The 21,238-nt window shown below is 62.6% G+C and overlaps 6 pseudogenes; all 6 read right to left on the bottom strand.

Moving 5' to 3' along the window:
• LOC142874720 (uncharacterized) lies at nucleotides 1-119 on the bottom strand (annotated as a pseudogene).
• Nucleotides 120-3,979: 3,860 nt separating this feature from the next.
• Nucleotides 3,980-4,098, bottom strand: LOC142874814 (uncharacterized; annotated as a pseudogene).
• Nucleotides 4,099-7,959: 3,861 nt separating this feature from the next.
• LOC142874813 (uncharacterized) lies at nucleotides 7,960-8,078 on the bottom strand (annotated as a pseudogene).
• Nucleotides 8,079-11,938: 3,860 nt separating this feature from the next.
• On the bottom strand, nucleotides 11,939-12,057 carry LOC142874811 (uncharacterized; annotated as a pseudogene).
• Nucleotides 12,058-15,957: 3,900 nt separating this feature from the next.
• Nucleotides 15,958-16,076, bottom strand: LOC142874709 (uncharacterized; annotated as a pseudogene).
• Nucleotides 16,077-19,964: 3,888 nt separating this feature from the next.
• Nucleotides 19,965-20,089, bottom strand: LOC142874821 (uncharacterized; annotated as a pseudogene).
• Between the last annotated feature and the right edge of the window lie 1,149 nt (nucleotides 20,090-21,238).

The following is a 21,238-nucleotide window of genomic DNA, read 5'->3' as shown; positions in this document are numbered from 1 at the left end:
AGCCTACGGCACCCGGTATTCCCGGGCGGTCTCCCATCCAAGTTCTAACCAGGCCCGAGCCTGCTTAGCTTCCGAGACCAGACGGGATCGGGCGCGTTCGGGGTGGTGTGGCCGTGGACGGCGGAGGGCGCCCCTGCCCCGCTCAAGAAGCCGAGCCTCTCTGCGCTTCCCCGCCGCCTCCTCCCGCCCCAGGCCCCGCGCCGGGCCGGGCCTGTTGAGTTCGCCGCCGGCCGGGTCCCGCGGGCTCCGAGGGACGGGGTGACAGGCGGGGCGGGCAGGGAGCGGCGGGCCGGGGTTGGGGGCTGTCTCTGTATACACACACACTCACACTCACACTCACTCACTCACTCACACTCACACAAGATGCGCCTCCACGGCTGGACCCGCCAAGGTGGAGACCTTCAAGCCCCCCTCCTCTCCTCGCCTGGCCTCCTTCACCTCCCCGCCCCCCACCCCCAGCGCGCCGGGGCCGCTGACTGCGCACGGGCGGGAGGGGCGGGGCGCTCGCCCTTTGACCCCAGGCAGGGGCGGCCCTCCCCCACAACCCCTTTCAGCTGCGCCCCCCACCCTGTGGCCTGGCGGCCGCCTATTCCCCCGGGCCAGGGCTGGGGCACAGCGCACGGGGGAGGGGAGCCAGTGTATGGGGCGTCTCTCTCTCTCTCTCTCTCTCTCTCTCTCTCTCTCTCTCTCTCTCTCTCTCTCTCTTTCTCTCTCTCTCTCGGGATGTGTCCCATGGGTGGGGTGGGGTGGCGTGGTTCGTGGGGCGCTGAAGAAATCAGTCCCCTCCATCTCCTCCCTCTGGAAAACACCCAAGCCCTTGGAGAACTGCCCGCACCGCTACCGTGGGGGCCGGGACCCTCCTCTGTGTCCTCCTGTGGCCCAGTCCAAGGGGCCTGGGCCTGGCCGGGGCTGCATTGGACCCCAACCACCCTGGCGTGTGGACTCGCCAAAAATCGGCGATTAGATATTGGATTCCAGCGTCATTGAGGTCATTTCACTAATGAGTGCACCGCAAAGAGTTTCCTAATCCATCTGTGAGGGTGGCAACTGAAAGAGAATTTTAGAGCTGACAGAATAGGCGAGGAAAGGCATAGGAGATTTCCACACCCAGTAAGGAAGCCTTTCCCGAAGTGGAAGAAAGAAAGGAGCAAACAGAGACACCGGTAGCCCGCCCGGATCAGAGTCTGCCCCTGAGAGAAAGTACCCTGACCAGGTTCACCAGTGGGTGGGTCGCGAGCTAGCGGCATTCAGAAGAGCGAGGCCCGCAGTCTGTGCAGAAGACACCTGCACTCGGGTGTGTGTGGCGGCACAATTCACAAGCAGCTCCAGATGTTAAACCAAGGAGAAGCCAGGGAGTTCCCAACGCCCCAGGTGTCCTCAGCCCACGACTGGCTGCTGTGGGAATGCGAAGCCCGGCTCCTTGTCTCAGAGCGGGGCAACCAGGAGGTGTGATGTCCACCCCGGGGTTCCCAGGAGGATCAGACTGAAGCTGGGACTTGGCCTGAAAGTGTCCCCTCGCATGGCCACCCCCTTCCCCTTCCTGCTCCTCTACTCCTGGTGCTCCTCCATCCAGGGGCCAGACCTTAAAGAGTCACCCGCAAGAGAATCCTGGTCCCAAAGGAGCCTTCTGGGGGACCCCTGCTGAGAGAGGTTGTGGGCATGGCCCGCTGGGGCTCTGCCCGACCCAGGGCTGAGAGATGCAACCTCCCAGCTCTGGGTCCCTGCAGGAAGTGTTGGCAAGCACAGGGCCAGTCCTCCAAAGGCCCAGGTGCAGGGAGCCCAGGCCAAGCAGCCTGTGGAAGAAGCCACATGCTGTGCCACCCCGGGGAACACGACTGCAGGCCACGGCCCTTCCCACCTCCTCCTCCTCCTCCTCCTCCTCCTCCTCCCACCCCGCCCTGCCCCCGCCCCTACCCCCACATGGCACAGGGCCCAGAGACACCTCAGACACTTGCTACCCAAAGTGCAAAGGGCATCAGTTGCTCCTCCAACCCCCCCCCAGCCCAGCAGACCGCGTTGTCCAGCCAGCCCCCGGGCCTCCCTGGGGTGCCCAGCACAAAAGTGCAGACACCCACCGGACCCTCAATCTCAGTTTTCGGATGTTTTTGCCACTCTAAGGACCCGCAGGCCAGCTGGGCAGGACAGAGAGCCCCGGAATCCGACGTGGAGAGCTGGGTGTACGTCCCCATGAGGAGGCGGTCCCCACCTCCGCGGCTATCCCCTTGCGGGGAGCGGCAGCCGCGGGGCCTCAGAGAAGACACCAGGCTGGGCCCCCACGGCACAGCGGGAGCACGTCCCCCGCAGGCCACTTAGCGACGGCGGCCAGCCGGCGGACGGTTGGGTTGCGCGAGACGCTGCGGCCGCCCTGCTACCGGGTTCCTGGGAGGGCGTCCTGGAACCAGCGTCCACACCAAGCCCTTGGAAGGCCCAGGCGACGGAGGAGCCCCGTCAGGCAGGGGCCGAGGACGGTGACGGCCCGGGCGGGGAGGAGCGTGTCAGGCAGGGGCAGAGGACGGTGACAGGTGATAGGCCGGGCGGGAAGGAGTCAGTCAGGCAGGGGCCGTGGAGGAGACGGGCTGGGTAAGGGTTAGGGTTAGTGTCAGGGCACAAGTCACAATCGCAAAGACCTGGAAGCCACCCGAGTGCCCATCGACCCACGAGTGGGTAAATAAAATGTGGCGCGTGGACACCACGGAGTGCTATTCGGCTATGAGGAGCAGCGGTGAGGGGGCACCTCTCGTGGTTCTCCTGGCCAGAGCTGGAACCCGTTCCAGTAAGCCAAGTATCCCAAGAATGGACACACGAGCACCACGTGCTCGCGCTCACCAGCAAATGGGTACGAACCGATGGACACCTAAGTGGACACAGAGGAATCACCTTCTTCGGGTGGGTGTCGGGCGGGTGGGGGGAGGGGATGGGCATACACATCCATTAGGAATGGGGTGGGTACGCACCCACTGGGGGATGGGCGCACTTGAAGCTCTGACCCGAGGGGGGAGGCTGGGAGAGGGCAACGCACCCGACCTTAACATTGGTGCCCCCACAATATGCTGGAACAACATGAGAGGTAAATGAATAAGAACACGGGGCGGGGGAGGGGGGCACGGGCAACACATGTCACCTTAACACTTGGACTCCCATCATCTGCTTGAAAAGAGAGAGAAAAGAAAATGCAATAATAGAGATAAGAGACACTTTTTTAAAAATAATGAATCCGGCCGGGCGCTGTGGCTCACGCCTGTAATCCTAGCTCTTGGGAGGCCGAGGCGGGCGGATTGCTCAAGGTCAGGAGTTCAAAACCAGCCTGAGCAAGAGCGAGACCCCGTCTCTACTATAAATAGAAAGAAATTAATTGGCCAACTGATATATATATAAAAAATTAGCGGGGCATGGTGGCGCATGCCTGCAGTCCCAGCTACCCGGGAGGCTGAGGCAGAAGGATCACTCGAGCCCAGGAGTTTGAAGTTGCTGTGAGCTAGGCTGACGCCACGGCACTCACTCTAGCCTGGGCAACAAACCGAGACTCTGTCTCAAAAAAAAAAAAAAAAAAAAAATGAATCCGAAGAGAAAAGTAAAAGGAGGCCTGTGGAGCAGGTCTGGGTGTGACTCCGGATCCCCGAACATCAGGTGCCACCACCAAAGATTCCTACGTGTAGCCCATAGAACCCCAAAAGCAACGGGAGGAGTTCTGGTCACATACTCCCTCAAAATGACATCCTGGCCTTCTCTGGAACTCCCTCCCCTCTCAGACTCTCAAGGTTTCCTCCAGCGTGTCGGCTCCCACAGAGCAGACCTTTGGTCTGAGACCTGACTGTCCAGAAGCCACGCATGCTGCCGCATGGCGGCGGTGTCACGGCTCGGGACAAGAGGAGGCCCCACGGTGCGGGCTGGGGCGCCGAGGGTGGGGGTCACCCCCACCCCGGGCCGCCCCCGCACTCCCAGAAACGCGACAGAACCAGAGGCAAAAAAAAGAAGAAGAAGCCTACGGCACCCGGTATTCCCGGGCAGTCTCCCATCCAAGTTCTAACCAGGCCCGAGCCTGCTTAGCTTCCGAGACCAGACGGGATCGGGCGCGTTCGGGGTGGTGTGGCCGTGGACGGCGGAGGGCGCCCCTGCCCCGCTCAAGAAGCCGAGCCTCTCTGCGCTTCCCCGCCGCCTCCTCCCGCCCCAGGCCCCGCGCCGGGCCGGGCCTGTTGAGTTCGCCGCCGGCCGGGTCCCGCGGGCTCCGAGGGACGGGGGTGACAGGCGGGGCGGGCAGGGAGCGGCGGGCCGGGGTTGGGGGCTGTCTCTGTATACACACACACTCACACTCACACTCACTCACTCACACTCACACAAGATGCGCCTCCACGGCTGGACCCGCCAAGGTGGAGACCTTCAAGCCCCCCTCCTCTCCTCGCCTGGCCTCCTTCACCTCCCCGCCCCCCACCCCCAGCGCGCCGGGGCCGCTGACTGCGCACGGGCGGGAGGGGCGGGGCGCTCGCCCTTTGACCCCAGCCAGGGGCGGCCCTCCCCCACAACCCCTTTCAGCTGCGCCCCCCACCCTGTGGCCTGGCGGCCGCCTATTCCCCCGGGCCAGGGCTGGGGCACAGCGCACGGGGGAGGGGAGCCAGTGTATGGGGCGTCTCTCTCTCTCTCTCTCTCTCTCTCTCTCTCTCTCTCTCTCTCTCTCTCTCTCTCTCTCTCTCTCTCTCTCTCTCGGGATGTGTCCCATGGGTGGGGTGGGGTGGCGTGGTTCGTGGGGCGCTGAAGAAATCAGTCCCCTCCATCTCCTCCCTCTGGAAAACACCCAAGCCCTTGGAGAACTGCCCGCACCGCTACCGTGGGGGCCGGGACCCTCCTCTGTGTCCTCCTGTGGCCCAGTCCAAGGGGCCTGGGCCTGGCCGGGGCTGCATTGGACCCCAACCACCCTGGCGTGTGGACTCGCCAAAAATCGGCGATTAGATATTGGATTCCAGCGTCATTGAGGTCATTTCACTAATGAGTGCACCGCAAAGAGTTTCCTAATCCATCTGTGAGGGTGGCAACTGAAAGAGAATTTTAGAGCTGACAGAATAGGCGAGGAAAGGCATAGGAGATTTCCACACCCAGTAAGGAAGCCTTTCCCGAAGTGGAAGAAAGAAAGGAGCAAACAGAGACACCGGTAGCCCGCCCGGATCAGAGTCTGCCCCTGAGAGAAAGTACCCTGACCAGGTTCACCAGTGGGTGGGTCGCGAGCTAGCGGCATTCAGAAGAGCGAGGCCCGCAGTCTGTGCAGAAGACACCTGCACTCGGGTGTGTGTGGCGGCACAATTCACAAGCAGCTCCAGATGTTAAACCAAGGAGAAGCCAGGGAGTTCCCAACGCCCCAGGTGTCCTCAGCCCACGACTGGCTGCTGTGGGAATGCGAAGCCCGGCTCCTTGTCTCAGAGCGGGGCAACCAGGAGGTGTGATGTCCACCCCGGGGTTCCCAGGAGGATCAGACTGAAGCTGGGACTTGGCCTGAAAGTGTCCCCTCGCATGGCCACCCCCTTCCCCTTCCTGCTCCTCTACTCCTGGTGCTCCTCCATCCAGGGGCCAGACCTTAAAGAGTCACCCGCAAGAGAATCCTGGTCCCAAAGGAGCCTTCTGGGGGACCCCTGCTGAGAGAGGTTGTGGGCATGGCCCGCTGGGGCTCTGCCCGACCCAGGGCTGAGAGATGCAACCTCCCAGCTCTGGGTCCCTGCAGGAAGTGTTGGCAAGCACAGGGCCAGTCCTCCAAAGGCCCAGGTGCAGGGAGCCCAGGCCAAGCAGCCTGTGGAAGAAGCCACATGCTGTGCCACCCCGGGGAACACGACTGCAGGCCACGGCCCTTCCCACCTCCTCCTCCTCCTCCTCCTCCTCCTCCTCCCACCCCGCCCTGCCCCCGCCCCTACCCCCACATGGCACAGGGCCCAGAGACACCTCAGACACTTGCTACCCAAAGTGCAAAGGGCATCAGTTGCTCCTCCAACCCCCCCCCAGCCCAGCAGACCGCGTTGTCCAGCCAGCCCCCGGGCCTCCCTGGGGTGCCCAGCACAAAAGTGCAGACACCCACCGGACCCTCAATCTCAGTTTTCGGATGTTTTTGCCACTCTAAGGACCCGCAGGCCAGCTGGGCAGGACAGAGAGCCCCGGAATCCGACGTGGAGAGCTGGGTGTACGTCCCCATGAGGAGGCGGTCCCCACCTCCGCGGCTATCCCCTTGCGGGGAGCGGCAGCCGCGGGGCCTCAGAGAAGACACCAGGCTGGGCCCCCACGGCACAGCGGGAGCACGTCCCCCGCAGGCCACTTAGCGACGGCGGCCAGCCGGCGGACGGTTGGGTTGCGCGAGACGCTGCGGCCGCCCTGCTACCGGGTTCCTGGGAGGGCGTCCTGGAACCAGCGTCCACACCAAGCCCTTGGAAGGCCCAGGCGACGGAGGAGCCCCGTCAGGCAGGGGCCGAGGACGGTGACGGCCCGGGCGGGGAGGAGCGTGTCAGGCAGGGGCAGAGGACGGTGACAGGTGATAGGCCGGGCGGGAAGGAGTCAGTCAGGCAGGGGCCGTGGAGGAGACGGGCTGGGTAAGGGTTAGGGTTAGTGTCAGGGCACAAGTCACAATCGCAAAGACCTGGAAGCCACCCGAGTGCCCATCGACCCACGAGTGGGTAAATAAAATGTGGCGCGTGGACACCACGGAGTGCTATTCGGCTATGAGGAGCAGCGGTGAGGGGGCACCTCTCGTGGTTCTCCTGGCCAGAGCTGGAACCCGTTCCAGTAAGCCAAGTATCCCAAGAATGGACACACGAGCACCACGTGCTCGCGCTCACCAGCAAATGGGTACGAACCGATGGACACCTAAGTGGACACAGAGGAATCACCTTCTTCGGGTGGGTGTCGGGCGGGTGGGGGGAGGGGATGGGCATACACATCCATTAGGAATGGGGTGGGTACGCACCCACTGGGGGATGGGCGCACTTGAAGCTCTGACCCGAGGGGGGAGGCTGGGAGAGGGCAACGCACCCGACCTTAACATTGGTGCCCCCACAATATGCTGGAACAACATGAGAGGTAAATGAATAAGAACACGGGGCGGGGGAGGGGGGCACGGGCAACACATGTCACCTTAACACTTGGACTCCCATCATCTGCTTGAAAAGAGAGAGAAAAGAAAATGCAATAATAGAGATAAGAGACACTTTTTTAAAAATAATGAATCCGGCCGGGCGCTGTGGCTCACGCCTGTAATCCTAGCTCTTGGGAGGCCGAGGCGGGCGGATTGCTCAAGGTCAGGAGTTCAAAACCAGCCTGAGCAAGAGCGAGACCCCGTCTCTACTATAAATAGAAAGAAATTAATTGGCCAACTGATATATATATAAAAAATTAGCGGGGCATGGTGGCGCATGCCTGCAGTCCCAGCTACCCGGGAGGCTGAGGCAGAAGGATCACTCGAGCCCAGGAGTTTGAAGTTGCTGTGAGCTAGGCTGACGCCACGGCACTCACTCTAGCCTGGGCAACAAACCGAGACTCTGTCTCAAAAAAAAAAAAAAAAAAAAAATGAATCCGAAGAGAAAAGTAAAAGGAGGCCTGTGGAGCAGGTCTGGGTGTGACTCCGGATCCCCGAACATCAGGTGCCACCACCAAAGATTCCTACGTGTAGCCCATAGAACCCCAAAAGCAACGGGAGGAGTTCTGGTCACATACTCCCTCAAAATGACATCCTGGCCTTCTCTGGAACTCCCTCCCCTCTCAGACTCTCAAGGTTTCCTCCAGCGTGTCGGCTCCCACAGAGCAGACCTTTGGTCTGAGACCTGACTGTCCAGAAGCCACGCATGCTGCCGCATGGCGGCGGTGTCACGGCTCGGGACAAGAGGAGGCCCCACGGTGCGGGCTGGGGCGCCGAGGGTGGGGGTCACCCCCACCCCGGGCCGCCCCCGCACTCCCAGAAACGCGACAGAACCAGAGGCAAAAAAAAGAAGAAGAAGCCTACGGCACCCGGTATTCCCGGGCAGTCTCCCATCCAAGTTCTAACCAGGCCCGAGCCTGCTTAGCTTCCGAGACCAGACGGGATCGGGCGCGTTCGGGGTGGTGTGGCCGTGGACGGCGGAGGGCGCCCCTGCCCCGCTCAAGAAGCCGAGCCTCTCTGCGCTTCCCCGCCGCCTCCTCCCGCCCCAGGCCCCGCGCCGGGCCGGGCCTGTTGAGTTCGCCGCCGGCCGGGTCCCGCGGGCTCCGAGGGACGGGGGTGACAGGCGGGGCGGGCAGGGAGCGGCGGGCCGGGGTTGGGGGCTGTCTCTGTATACACACACACTCACACTCACACTCACTCACTCACACTCACACAAGATGCGCCTCCACGGCTGGACCCGCCAAGGTGGAGACCTTCAAGCCCCCCTCCTCTCCTCGCCTGGCCTCCTTCACCTCCCCGCCCCCCACCCCCAGCGCGCCGGGGCCGCTGACTGCGCACGGGCGGGAGGGGCGGGGCGCTCGCCCTTTGACCCCAGCCAGGGGCGGCCCTCCCCCACAACCCCTTTCAGCTGCGCCCCCCACCCTGTGGCCTGGCGGCCGCCTATTCCCCCGGGCCAGGGCTGGGGCACAGCGCACGGGGGAGGGGAGCCAGTGTATGGGGCGTCTCTCTCTCTCTCTCTCTCTCTCTCTCTCTCTCTCTCTCTCTCTCTCTCTCTCTCTCTCTCTCTCTCTCTCTCGGGATGTGTCCCATGGGTGGGGTGGGGTGGCGTGGTTCGTGGGGCGCTGAAGAAATCAGTCCCCTCCATCTCCTCCCTCTGGAAAACACCCAAGCCCTTGGAGAACTGCCCGCACCGCTACCGTGGGGGCCGGGACCCTCCTCTGTGTCCTCCTGTGGCCCAGTCCAAGGGGCCTGGGCCTGGCCGGGGCTGCATTGGACCCCAACCACCCTGGCGTGTGGACTCGCCAAAAATCGGCGATTAGATATTGGATTCCAGCGTCATTGAGGTCATTTCACTAATGAGTGCACCGCAAAGAGTTTCCTAATCCATCTGTGAGGGTGGCAACTGAAAGAGAATTTTAGAGCTGACAGAATAGGCGAGGAAAGGCATAGGAGATTTCCACACCCAGTAAGGAAGCCTTTCCCGAAGTGGAAGAAAGAAAGGAGCAAACAGAGACACCGGTAGCCCGCCCGGATCAGAGTCTGCCCCTGAGAGAAAGTACCCTGACCAGGTTCACCAGTGGGTGGGTCGCGAGCTAGCGGCATTCAGAAGAGCGAGGCCCGCAGTCTGTGCAGAAGACACCTGCACTCGGGTGTGTGTGGCGGCACAATTCACAAGCAGCTCCAGATGTTAAACCAAGGAGAAGCCAGGGAGTTCCCAACGCCCCAGGTGTCCTCAGCCCACGACTGGCTGCTGTGGGAATGCGAAGCCCGGCTCCTTGTCTCAGAGCGGGGCAACCAGGAGGTGTGATGTCCACCCCGGGGTTCCCAGGAGGATCAGACTGAAGCTGGGACTTGGCCTGAAAGTGTCCCCTCGCATGGCCACCCCCTTCCCCTTCCTGCTCCTCTACTCCTGGTGCTCCTCCATCCAGGGGCCAGACCTTAAAGAGTCACCCGCAAGAGAATCCTGGTCCCAAAGGAGCCTTCTGGGGGACCCCTGCTGAGAGAGGTTGTGGGCATGGCCCGCTGGGGCTCTGCCCGACCCAGGGCTGAGAGATGCAACCTCCCAGCTCTGGGTCCCTGCAGGAAGTGTTGGCAAGCACAGGGCCAGTCCTCCAAAGGCCCAGGTGCAGGGAGCCCAGGCCAAGCAGCCTGTGGAAGAAGCCACATGCTGTGCCACCCCGGGGAACACGACTGCAGGCCACGGCCCTTCCCACCTCCTCCTCCTCCTCCTCCTCCTCCTCCTCCCACCCCGCCCTGCCCCCGCCCCTACCCCCACATGGCACAGGGCCCAGAGACACCTCAGACACTTGCTACCCAAAGTGCAAAGGGCATCAGTTGCTCCTCCAACCCCCCCCCAGCCCAGCAGACCGCGTTGTCCAGCCAGCCCCCGGGCCTCCCTGGGGTGCCCAGCACAAAAGTGCAGACACCCACCGGACCCTCAATCTCAGTTTTCGGATGTTTTTGCCACTCTAAGGACCCGCAGGCCAGCTGGGCAGGACAGAGAGCCCCGGAATCCGACGTGGAGAGCTGGGTGTACGTCCCCATGAGGAGGCGGTCCCCACCTCCGCGGCTATCCCCTTGCGGGGAGCGGCAGCCGCGGGGCCTCAGAGAAGACACCAGGCTGGGCCCCCACGGCACAGCGGGAGCACGTCCCCCGCAGGCCACTTAGCGACGGCGGCCAGCCGGCGGACGGTTGGGTTGCGCGAGACGCTGCGGCCGCCCTGCTACCGGGTTCCTGGGAGGGCGTCCTGGAACCAGCGTCCACACCAAGCCCTTGGAAGGCCCAGGCGACGGAGGAGCCCCGTCAGGCAGGGGCCGAGGACGGTGACGGCCCGGGCGGGGAGGAGCGTGTCAGGCAGGGGCAGAGGACGGTGACAGGTGATAGGCCGGGCGGGAAGGAGTCAGTCAGGCAGGGGCCGTGGAGGAGACGGGCTGGGTAAGGGTTAGGGTTAGTGTCAGGGCACAAGTCACAATCGCAAAGACCTGGAAGCCACCCGAGTGCCCATCGACCCACGAGTGGGTAAATAAAATGTGGCGCGTGGACACCACGGAGTGCTATTCGGCTATGAGGAGCAGCGGTGAGGGGGCACCTCTCGTGGTTCTCCTGGCCAGAGCTGGAACCCGTTCCAGTAAGCCAAGTATCCCAAGAATGGACACACGAGCACCACGTGCTCGCGCTCACCAGCAAATGGGTACGAACCGATGGACACCTAAGTGGACACAGAGGAATCACCTTCTTCGGGTGGGTGTCGGGCGGGTGGGGGGAGGGGATGGGCATACACATCCATTAGGAATGGGGTGGGTACGCACCCACTGGGGGATGGGCGCACTTGAAGCTCTGACCCGAGGGGGGAGGCTGGGAGAGGGCAACGCACCCGACCTTAACATTGGTGCCCCCACAATATGCTGGAACAACATGAGAGGTAAATGAATAAGAACACGGGGCGGGGGAGGGGGGCACGGGCAACACATGTCACCTTAACACTTGGACTCCCATCATCTGCTTGAAAAGAGAGAGAAAAGAAAATGCAATAATAGAGATAAGAGACACTTTTTTAAAAATAATGAATCCGGCCGGGCGCTGTGGCTCACGCCTGTAATCCTAGCTCTTGGGAGGCCGAGGCGGGCGGATTGCTCAAGGTCAGGAGTTCAAAACCAGCCTGAGCAAGAGCGAGACCCCGTCTCTACTATAAATAGAAAGAAATTAATTGGCCAACTGATATATATATAAAAAATTAGCGGGGCATGGTGGCGCATGCCTGCAGTCCCAGCTACCCGGGAGGCTGAGGCAGAAGGATCACTCGAGCCCAGGAGTTTGAAGTTGCTGTGAGCTAGGCTGACGCCACGGCACTCACTCTAGCCTGGGCAACAAACCGAGACTCTGTCTCAAAAAAAAAAAAAAAAAAAAAAATGAATCCGAAGAGAAAAGTAAAAGGAGGCCTGTGGAGCAGGTCTGGGTGTGACTCCGGATCCCCGAACATCAGGTGCCACCACCAAAGATTCCTACGTGTAGCCCATAGAACCCCAAAAGCAACGGGAGGAGTTCTGGTCACATACTCCCTCAAAATGACATCCTGGCCTTCTCTGGAACTCCCTCCCCTCTCAGACTCTCAAGGTTTCCTCCAGCGTGTCGGCTCCCACAGAGCAGACCTTTGGTCTGAGACCTGACTGTCCAGAAGCCACGCATGCTGCCGCATGGCGGCGGTGTCACGGCTCGGGACAAGAGGAGGCCCCACGGTGCGGGCTGGGGCGCCGAGGGTGGGGGTCACCCCCACCCCGGGCCGCCCCCGCACTCCCAGAAACGCGACAGAACCAGAGGCAAAAAAAAGAAGAAGAAGCCTACGGCACCCGGTATTCCCGGGCAGTCTCCCATCCAAGTTCTAACCAGGCCCGAGCCTGCTTAGCTTCCGAGACCAGACGGGATCGGGCGCGTTCGGGGTGGTGTGGCCGTGGACGGCGGAGGGCGCCCCTGCCCCGCTCAAGAAGCCGAGCCTCTCTGCGCTTCCCCGCCGCCTCCTCCCGCCCCAGGCCCCGCGCCGGGCCGGGCCTGTTGAGTTCGCCGCCGGCCGGGTCCCGCGGGCTCCGAGGGACGGGGGTGACAGGCGGGGCGGGCAGGGAGCGGCGGGCCGGGGTTGGGGGCTGTCTCTGTATACACACACACTCACACTCACACTCACTCACTCACTCACACTCACACAAGATGCGCCTCCACGGCTGGACCCGCCAAGGTGGAGCCCTTCCAGCCCCCCTCCTCTCCTCGCCTGGCCTCCTTCACCTCCCCGCCCCCCACCCCCAGCGCGCCGGGGCCGCTGACTGCGCACGGGCGGGAGGGGCGGGGCGCTCGCCCTTTGACCCCAGCCAGGGGCGGCCCTCCCCCACAACCCCTTTCAGCTGCGCCCCCCACCCTGTGGCCTGGCGGCCGCCTATTCCCCCGGGCCAGGGCTGGGGCACAGCGCACGGGGGAGGGGAGCCAGTGTATGGGGCGTCTCTCTCTCTCTCTCTCTCTCTCTCTCTCTCTCTCTCTCTCTCTCTCTCTCTCTCTCTCTCTCTCTCTCTCTCGGGATGTGTCCCATGGGTGGGGTGGGGTGGCGTGGTTCGTGGGGCGCTGAAGAAATCAGTCCCCTCCATCTCCTCCCTCTGGAAAACACCCAAGCCCTTGGAGAACTGCCCGCACCGCTACCGTGGGGGCCGGGACCCTCCTCTGTGTCCTCCTGTGGCCCAGTCCAAGGGGCCTGGGCCTGGCCGGGGCTGCATTGGACCCCAACCACCCTGGCGTGTGGACTCGCCAAAAATCGGCGATTAGATATTGGATTCCAGCGTCATTGAGGTCATTTCACTAATGAGTGCACCGCAAAGAGTTTCCTAATCCATCTGTGAGGGTGGCAACTGAAAGAGAATTTTAGAGCTGACAGAATAGGCGAGGAAAGGCATAGGAGATTTCCACACCCAGTAAGGAAGCCTTTCCCGAAGTGGAAGAAAGAAAGGAGCAAACAGAGACACCGGTAGCCCGCCCGGATCAGAGTCTGCCCCTGAGAGAAAGTACCCTGACCAGGTTCACCAGTGGGTGGGTCGCGAGCTAGCGGCATTCAGAAGAGCGAGGCCCGCAGTCTGTGCAGAAGACACCTGCACTCGGGTGTGTGTGGCGGCACAATTCACAAGCAGCTCCAGATGTTAAACCAAGGAGAAGCCAGGGAGTTCCCAACGCCCCAGGTGTCCTCAGCCCACGACTGGCTGCTGTGGGAATGCGAAGCCCGGCTCCTTGTCTCAGAGCGGGGCAACCAGGAGGTGTGATGTCCACCCCGGGGTTCCCAGGAGGATCAGACTGAAGCTGGGACTTGGCCTGAAAGTGTCCCCTCGCATGGCCACCCCCTTCCCCTTCCTGCTCCTCTACTCCTGGTGCTCCTCCATCCAGGGGCCAGACCTTAAAGAGTCACCCGCAAGAGAATCCTGGTCCCAAAGGAGCCTTCTGGGGGACCCCTGCTGAGAGAGGTTGTGGGCATGGCCCGCTGGGGCTCTGCCCGACCCAGGGCTGAGAGATGCAACCTCCCAGCTCTGGGTCCCTGCAGGAAGTGTTGGCAAGCACAGGGCCAGTCCTCCAAAGGCCCAGGTGCAGGGAGCCCAGGCCAAGCAGCCTGTGGAAGAAGCCACATGCTGTGCCACCCCGGGAACACGACTGCAGGCCACGGCCCTTCCCACCTCCTCCTCCTCCTCCTCCTCCTCCTCCTCCTCCTCCTCCTCCTCCCACCCCGCCCCGCCCCCGCCCCCACCCCCACATGGCACAGGGCCCAGAGACACCTCAGACACTTGCTACCCAAAGTGCAAAGGGCATCAGTTGCTCCTCCAACCCCCCCCCAGCCCAGCAGACCGCGTTGTCCAGCCAGCCCCCGGGCCTCCCTGGGGTGCCCAGCACAAAAGTGCAGACACCCACCGGACCCTCAATCTCAGTTTTCGGATGTTTTTGCCACTCTAAGGACCCGCAGGCCAGCTGGGCCTTCTGGCAGGACAGAGAGCCCCGGAATCCGACGTGGAGAGCTGGGTATACGTCCCCATGAGGAGGCGGTCCCCACCTCCGCGGCTATCCCCTTGCAGGGAGCGGCAGCCGCGGGGCCTCAGAGAAGACACCAGGCTGGGCCCCCACGGCACAGCGGGAGCACGTCCCCCGCAGGCCGCTTAGCCACGGCGGCCAGCCGGCGGACGGTTGGGTTGCGCGAGACGCTGCGGCCGCCCTGCTACCGGGTTCCTGGGAGGGCGTCCTGGAACCAGCGTCCACACCAAGCCCTTGGAAGGCCCAGGCGACGGAGGAGCCCCGTCAGGCAGGGGCCGAGGACGGTGACGGCCCGGGCGGGGAGGAGCGTGTCAGGCAGGGGCAGAGGACGGTGACAGGTGATAGGCCGGGCGGGAAGGAGTCAGTCAGGCAGGGGCCGTGGAGGAGACGGGCTGGGTAAGGGTTAGGGTTAGTGTCAGGGCACAAGTCACAATCGCAAAGACCTGGAAGCCACCCGAGTGCCCATCGACCCACGAGTGGGTAAATAAAATGTGGCGCGTGGACACCACGGAGTGCTATTCGGCTGTGAGGAGCAGCGGTGAGGGGCACCTCTCGTGGTTCTCCTGGCCAGAGCTGGAACCCGTTCCAGTAAGCCAAGTATCCCAAGAATGGACACACGAGCACCACGTGCTCGCGCTCACCAGCAAATGGGTACGAACCGATGGACACCTAAGTGGACACAGAGGAATCACCTTCTTCGGGTGGGTGTCGGGCGGGTGGGGGGAGGGGATGGGCATACACATCCATTAGGAATGGGGTGGGTACGCACCCACTGGGGGATGGGCGCACTTGAAGCTCTGACCCGAGGGGGGAGGCTGGGAGAGGGCAACGCACCCGACCTTAACATTGGTGCCCCCACAATATGCTGGAACAACATGAGAGGTAAATGAATAAGAACACGGGGCGGGGGAGGGGGGCACGGGCAACACATGTCACCTTAACACTTGGACTCCCATCATCTGCTTGAAAAGAGAGAGAAAAGAAAATGCAATAATAGAGATAAGAGACACTTTTTTAAAAATAATGAATCCGGCCGGGCGCTGTGGCTCACGCCTGTAATCCTAGCTCTTGGGAGGCCGAGGCGGGCGGATTGCTCAAGGTCAGGAGTTCAAAACCAGCCTGAGCAAGAGCGAGACCCCGTCTCTACTATAAATAGAAAGAAATTAATTGGCCAACTGATATATATATAAAAAATTAGCGGGGCATGGTGGCGCATGCCTGCAGTCCCAGCTACCCGGGAGGCTGAGGCAGAAGGATCACTCGAGCCCAGGAGTTTGAAGTTGCTGTGAGCTAGGCTGACGCCACGGCACTCACTCTAGCCTGGGCAACAAACCGAGACTCTGTCTCAAAAAAAAAAAAAAAAAAAATGAATCCGAAGAGAAAAGTAAAAGGAGGCCTGTGGAGCAGGTCTGGGTGTGACTCCGGATCCCCGAACATCAGGTGCCACCACCAAAGATTCCTACGTGTAGCCCATAGAACCCCAAAAGCAACGGGAGGAGTTCTGGTCACATACTCCCTCAAAATGACATCCTGGCCTTCTCTGGAACTCCCTCCCCTCTCAGACTCTCAAGGTTTCCTCCAGCGTGTCGGCTCCCACAGAGCAGACCTTTGGTCTGAGACCTGACTGTCCAGAAGCCACGCATGCTGCCGCGTGGCGGCGGTGTCACGGCTCGGGACAAGAGGAGGCCCCACGGTGCGGGCTGGGGCGCCAGGCACCGCGGCGGGCGCCGAGGGTGGGGGTCACCCCCACCCCGGGCCGCCCCCGCACTCCCAGAAACGCGACAGAACCAGAGGCAAAAAAAAAAGAAGAAGCCTACGGCACCCGGTATTCCCGGGCGGTCTCCCATCCAAGTTCTAACCAGGCCCGAGCCTGCTTAGCTTCCGAGACCAGACGGGATCGGGCGCGTTCGGGGTGGTGTGGCCGTGGACGGCGGAGGGCGCCCCTGCCCCGCTCAAGAAGCCGAGCCTCTCTGCGCTTCCCCGCCGCCTCCTCCCGCCCCAGGCCCCGCGCCGGGCCGGGCCTGTTGAGTTCGCCGCCGGCCGGGTCCCGCGGGCTCCGAGGGACGGGGTGACAGGCGGGGCGGGCAGGGAGCGGCGGGCCGGGGTTGGGGGCTGTCTCTGTATACACACACACTCACACTCACACTCACTCACTCACTCACACTCACACAAGATGCGCCTCCACGGCTGGACCCGCCAAGGTGGAGACCTTCAAGCCCCCCTCCTCTCCTCGCCTGGCCTCCTTCACCTCCCCGCCCCCCACCCCCAGCGCGCCGGGGCCGCTGACTGCGCACGGGCGGGAGGGGCGGGGCGCTCGCCCTTTGACCCCAGGCAGGGGCGGCCCTCCCCCACAACCCCTTTCAGCTGCGCCCCCCACCCTGTGGCCTGGCGGCCGCCTATTCCCCCGGGCCAGGGCTGGGGCACAGCGCACGGGGGAGGGGAGCCAGTGTATGGGGCGTCTCTCTCTCTCTCTCTCTCTCTCTCTCTCTCTCTCTCTCTCTCTCTCTTTCTCTCTCTCTCTCGGGATGTGTCCCATGGGTGGGGTGGGGTGGCGTGGTTCGTGGGGCGCTGAAGAAATCAGTCCCCTCCATCTCCTCCCTCTGGAAAACACCCAAGCCCTTGGAGAACTGCCCGCACCGCTACCGTGGGGGCCGGGACCCTCCTCTGTGTCCTCCTGTGGCCCAGTCCAAGGGGCCTGGGCCTGGCCGGGGCTGCATTGGACCCCAACCACCCTGGCGTGTGGACTCGCCAAAAATCGGCGATTAGATATTGGATTCCAGCGTCATTGAGGTCATTTCACTAATGAGTGCACCGCAAAGAGTTTCCTAATCCATCTGTGAGGGTGGCAACTGAAAGAGAATTTTAGAGCTGACAGAATAGGCGAGGAAAGGCATAGGAGATTTCCACACCCAGTAAGGAAGCCTTTCCCGAAGTGGAAGAAAGAAAGGAGCAAACAGAGACACCGGTAGCCCGCCCGGATCAGAGTCTGCCCCTGAGAGAAAGTACCCTGACCAGGTTCACCAGTGGGTGGGTCGCGAGCTAGCGGCATTCAGAAGAGCGAGGCCCGCAGTCTGTGCAGAAGACACCTGCACTCGGGTGTGTGTGGCGGCACAATTCACAAGCAGCTCCAGATGTTAAACCAAGGAGAAGCCAGGGAGTTCCCAACGCCCCAGGTGTCCTCAGCCCACGACTGGCTGCTGTGGGAATGCGAAGCCCGGCTCCTTGTCTCAGAGCGGGGCAACCAGGAGGTGTGATGTCCACCCCGGGGTTCCCAGGAGGATCAGACTGAAGCTGGGACTTGGCCTGAAAGTGTCCCCTCGCATGGCCACCCCCTTCCCCTTCCTGCTCCTCTACTCCTGGTGCTCCTCCATCCAGGGGCCAGACCTTAAAGAGTCACCCGCAAGAGAATCCTGGTCCCAAAGGAGCCTTCTGGGGGACCCCTGCTGAGAGAGGTTGTGGGCATGGCCCGCTGGGGCTCTGCCCGACCCAGGGCTGAGAGATGCAACCTCCCAGCTCTGGGTCCCTGCAGGAAGTGTTGGCAAGCACAGGGCCAGTCCTCCAAAGGCCCAGGTGCAGGGAGCCCAGGCCAAGCAGCCTGTGGAAGAAGCCACATGCTGTGCCACCCCGGGAACACGACTGCAGGCCACGGCCCTTCCCACCTCCTCCTCCTCCTCCTCCTCCTCCTCCTCCTCCTCCTCCTCCTCCCACCCCGCCCCGCCCCCGCCCCCACCCCCACATGGCACAGGGCCCAGAGACACCTCAGACACTTGCTACCCAAAGTGCAAAGGGCATCAGTTGCTCCTCCAACCCCCCCCCAGCCCAGCAGACCGCGTTGTCCTACCAGCCCCCGGGCCTCCCTGGGGTGCCCAGCACAAAAGTGCAGACACCCACCGGACCCTCAATCTCAGTTTTCGGATGTTTTTGCCACTCTAAGGACCCGCAGGCCAGCTGGGCCTTCTGGCAGGACAGAGAGCCCCGGAATCCGACGTGGAGAGCTGGGTATACGTCCCCATGAGGAGGCGGTCCCCACCTCCGCGGCTATCCCCTTGCAGGGAGCGGCAGCCGCGGGGCCTCAGAGAAGACACCAGGCTGGGCCCCCACGGCACAGCGGGAGCACGTCCCCCGCAGGCCGCTTAGCCACGGCGGCCAGCCGGCGGACGGTTGGGTTGCGCGAGTCGCTGCGGCCGCCCTGCTACCGGGTTCCTGGGAGGGCGTCCTGGAACCAGCGTCCACACCAAGCCCTTGGAAGGCCCAGGCGACGGAGGAGCCCCGTCAGGCAGGGGCCGAGGACGGTGACGGCCCGGGCGGGGAGGAGCGTGTCAGGCAGGGGCAGAGGACGGTGACAGGTGATAGGCCGGGCGGGAAGGAGTCAGTCAGGCAGGGGCCGTGGAGGAGACGGGCTGGGTAAGGGTTAGGGTTAGTGTCAGGGCACAAGTCACAATCGCAAAGACCTGGAAGCCACCCGAGTGCCCATCGACCCACGAGTGGGTAAATAAAATGTGGCGCGTGGACACCACGGAGTGCTATTCGGCTGTGAGGAGCAGCGGTGAGGGGCACCTCTCGTGGTTCTCCTGGCCAGAGCTGGAACCCGTTCCAGTAAGCCAAGTATCCCAAGAATGGACACACGAGCACCACGTGCTCGCGCTCACCAGCAAATGGGTACGAACCGATGGACACCTAAGTGGACACAGAGGAATCACCTTCTTCGGGTGGGTGTCGGGCGGGTGGGGGGAGGGGATGGGCATACACATCCATTAGGAATGGGGTGGGTACGCACCCACTGGGGGATGGGCGCACTTGAAGCTCTGACCCGAGGGGGGAGGCTGGGAGAGGGCAACGCGCCCGACCTTAACATTGGTGCCCCCACAATATGCTGGAACAACATGAGAGGTAAATGAATAAGAACACGGGGCGGGGGAGGGGGGCACGGGCAACACATGTCACCTTAACACTTGGACTCCCATCATCTGCTTGAAAAGAGAGAGAAAAGAAAATGCAATAATAGAGATAAGAGACACTTTTTTAAAAATAATGAATCCGGCCGGGCGCTGTGGCTCACGCCTGTAATCCTAGCTCTTGGGAGGCCGAGGCGGGCGGATTGCTCAAGGTCAGGAGTTCAAAACCAGCCTGAGCAAGAGCGAGACCCCGTCTCTACTATAAATAGAAAGAAATTAATTGGCCAACTGATATATATATAAAAAATTAGCGGGGCATGGTGGCGCATGCCTGCAGTCCCAGCTACCCGGGAGGCTGAGGCAGAAGGATCACTCGAGCCCAGGAGTTTGAAGTTGCTGTGAGCTAGGCTGATGCCACGGCACTCACTCTAGCCTGGGCAACAAACCGAGACTCTGTCTCAAAAAAAAAAAAAAAAAAATGAATCCGAAGAGAAAAGTAAAAGGAGGCCTGTGGAGCAGGTCTGGGTGTGACTCCGGATCCCCGAACATCAGGTGCCACCACCAAAGATTCCTACGTGTAGCCCATAGAACCCCAAAAGCAACGGGAGGAGTTCTGGTCACATACTCCCTCAAAATGACATCCTGGCCTTCTCTGGAACTCCCTCCCCTCTCAGACTCTCAAGGTTTCCTCCAGCGTGTCGGCTCCCACAGAGCAGACCTTTGGTCTGAGACCTGACTGTCCAGAAGCCACGCATGCTGCCGCGTGGCGGCGGTGTCACGGCTCGGGACAAGAGGAGGCCCCACGGTGCGGGCTGGGGCGCCAGGCACCGCGGCGGGCGCCGAGGGTGGGGGTCACCCCCACCCCGGGCCGCCCCCGCACTCCCAGAAACGCGACAGAACCAGAGGCAAAAAAAAAAGAAGAAGCCTACGGCACCCGGTATTCCCGGGCAGTCTCCCATCCAAGTTCTAACCAGGCCCGAGCCTGCTTAGCTTCCGAGACCAGACGGGATCGGGCGCGTTCGCGTTCGGGGTGGTGTGGCCGTGGACGGCGGAGGGCGCCCCTGCCCCGCTCAAGAAGCCGAGCCTCTCTGCGCTTCCCCGCCGCCTCCTCCCGCCCCAGGCCCCGCGCCGGGCCGGGCCTGTTGAGTTCGCCGCCGGCCGGGTCCCGCGGGCTCCGAGGGACGGGGTGACAGGCGGGGCGGGCAGGGAGCGGCGGGCCGGGGTTGGGGGCTGTCTCTGTATACACACACACTCACACTCACACTCACTCACTCACTCACACTCACACAAGATGCGCCTCCACGGCTGGACCCGCCAAGGTGGAGACCTTCAAGCCCCCCTCCTCTCCTCGCCTGGCCTCCTTCACCTCCCCGCCCCCCACCCCCAGCGCGCGGGGGCCGCTGACTGCGCACGGGCGGGAGGGGCGGGGCGCTCGCCCTTTGACCCCAGGCAGGGGCGGCCCTCCCCCACAACCCCTTTCAGCTGCGCCCCCCACCCTGTGGCCTGGCGGCCGCCTATTCCCCCGGGCCAGGGCTGGGGCACAGCGCACGGGGGAGGGGAGCCAGTGTATGGGGCGTCTCTCTCTCTCTCTCTCTCTCTCTCTCTCTCTCTCTCTCTCTCTCTCTCTCTCTCTTTCTCTCTCTCTCTCGGGATGTGTCCCATGGGTGGGGTGGGGTGGCGTGGTTCGTGGGGCGCTGAAGAAATCAGTCCCCTCCATCTCCTCCCTCTGGAAAACACCCAAGCCCTTGGAGAACTGCCCGCACCGCTACCGTGGGGGCCGGGACCCTCCTCTGTGTCCTCCTGTGGCCCAGTCCAAGGGGCCTGGGCCTGGCCGGGGCTGCATTGGACCCCAACCACCCTGGCGTGTGGACTCGCCAAAAATCGGCGATTAGATATTGGATTCCAGCGTCATTGAGGTCATTTCACTAATGAGTGCACCGCAAAGAGTTTCCTAATCCATCTGTGAGGGTGGCAACTGAAAGAGAATTTTAGAGCTGACAGAATAGGCGAGGAAAGGCATAGGAGATTTCCACACCCAGTAAGGAAGCCTTTCCCGAAGTGGAAGAAAGAAAGGAGCAAACAGAGACACCGGTAGCCCGCCCGGATCAGAGTCTGCCCCTGAGAGAAAGTACCCTGACCAGGTTCACCAGTGGGTGGGTCGCGAGCTAGCGGCATTCAGAAGAGCGAGGCCCGCAG

This window comes from Microcebus murinus, chromosome 1 (genome assembly GCF_040939455.1).
Source record: "Microcebus murinus isolate Inina chromosome 1, M.murinus_Inina_mat1.0, whole genome shotgun sequence".
Lineage (NCBI taxonomy): Eukaryota > Metazoa > Chordata > Mammalia > Primates > Cheirogaleidae > Microcebus > Microcebus murinus.
The sequence above is the reverse complement of the archived record's forward strand: the minus strand, read 5'-3'. Positions and strand labels throughout refer to the sequence as shown.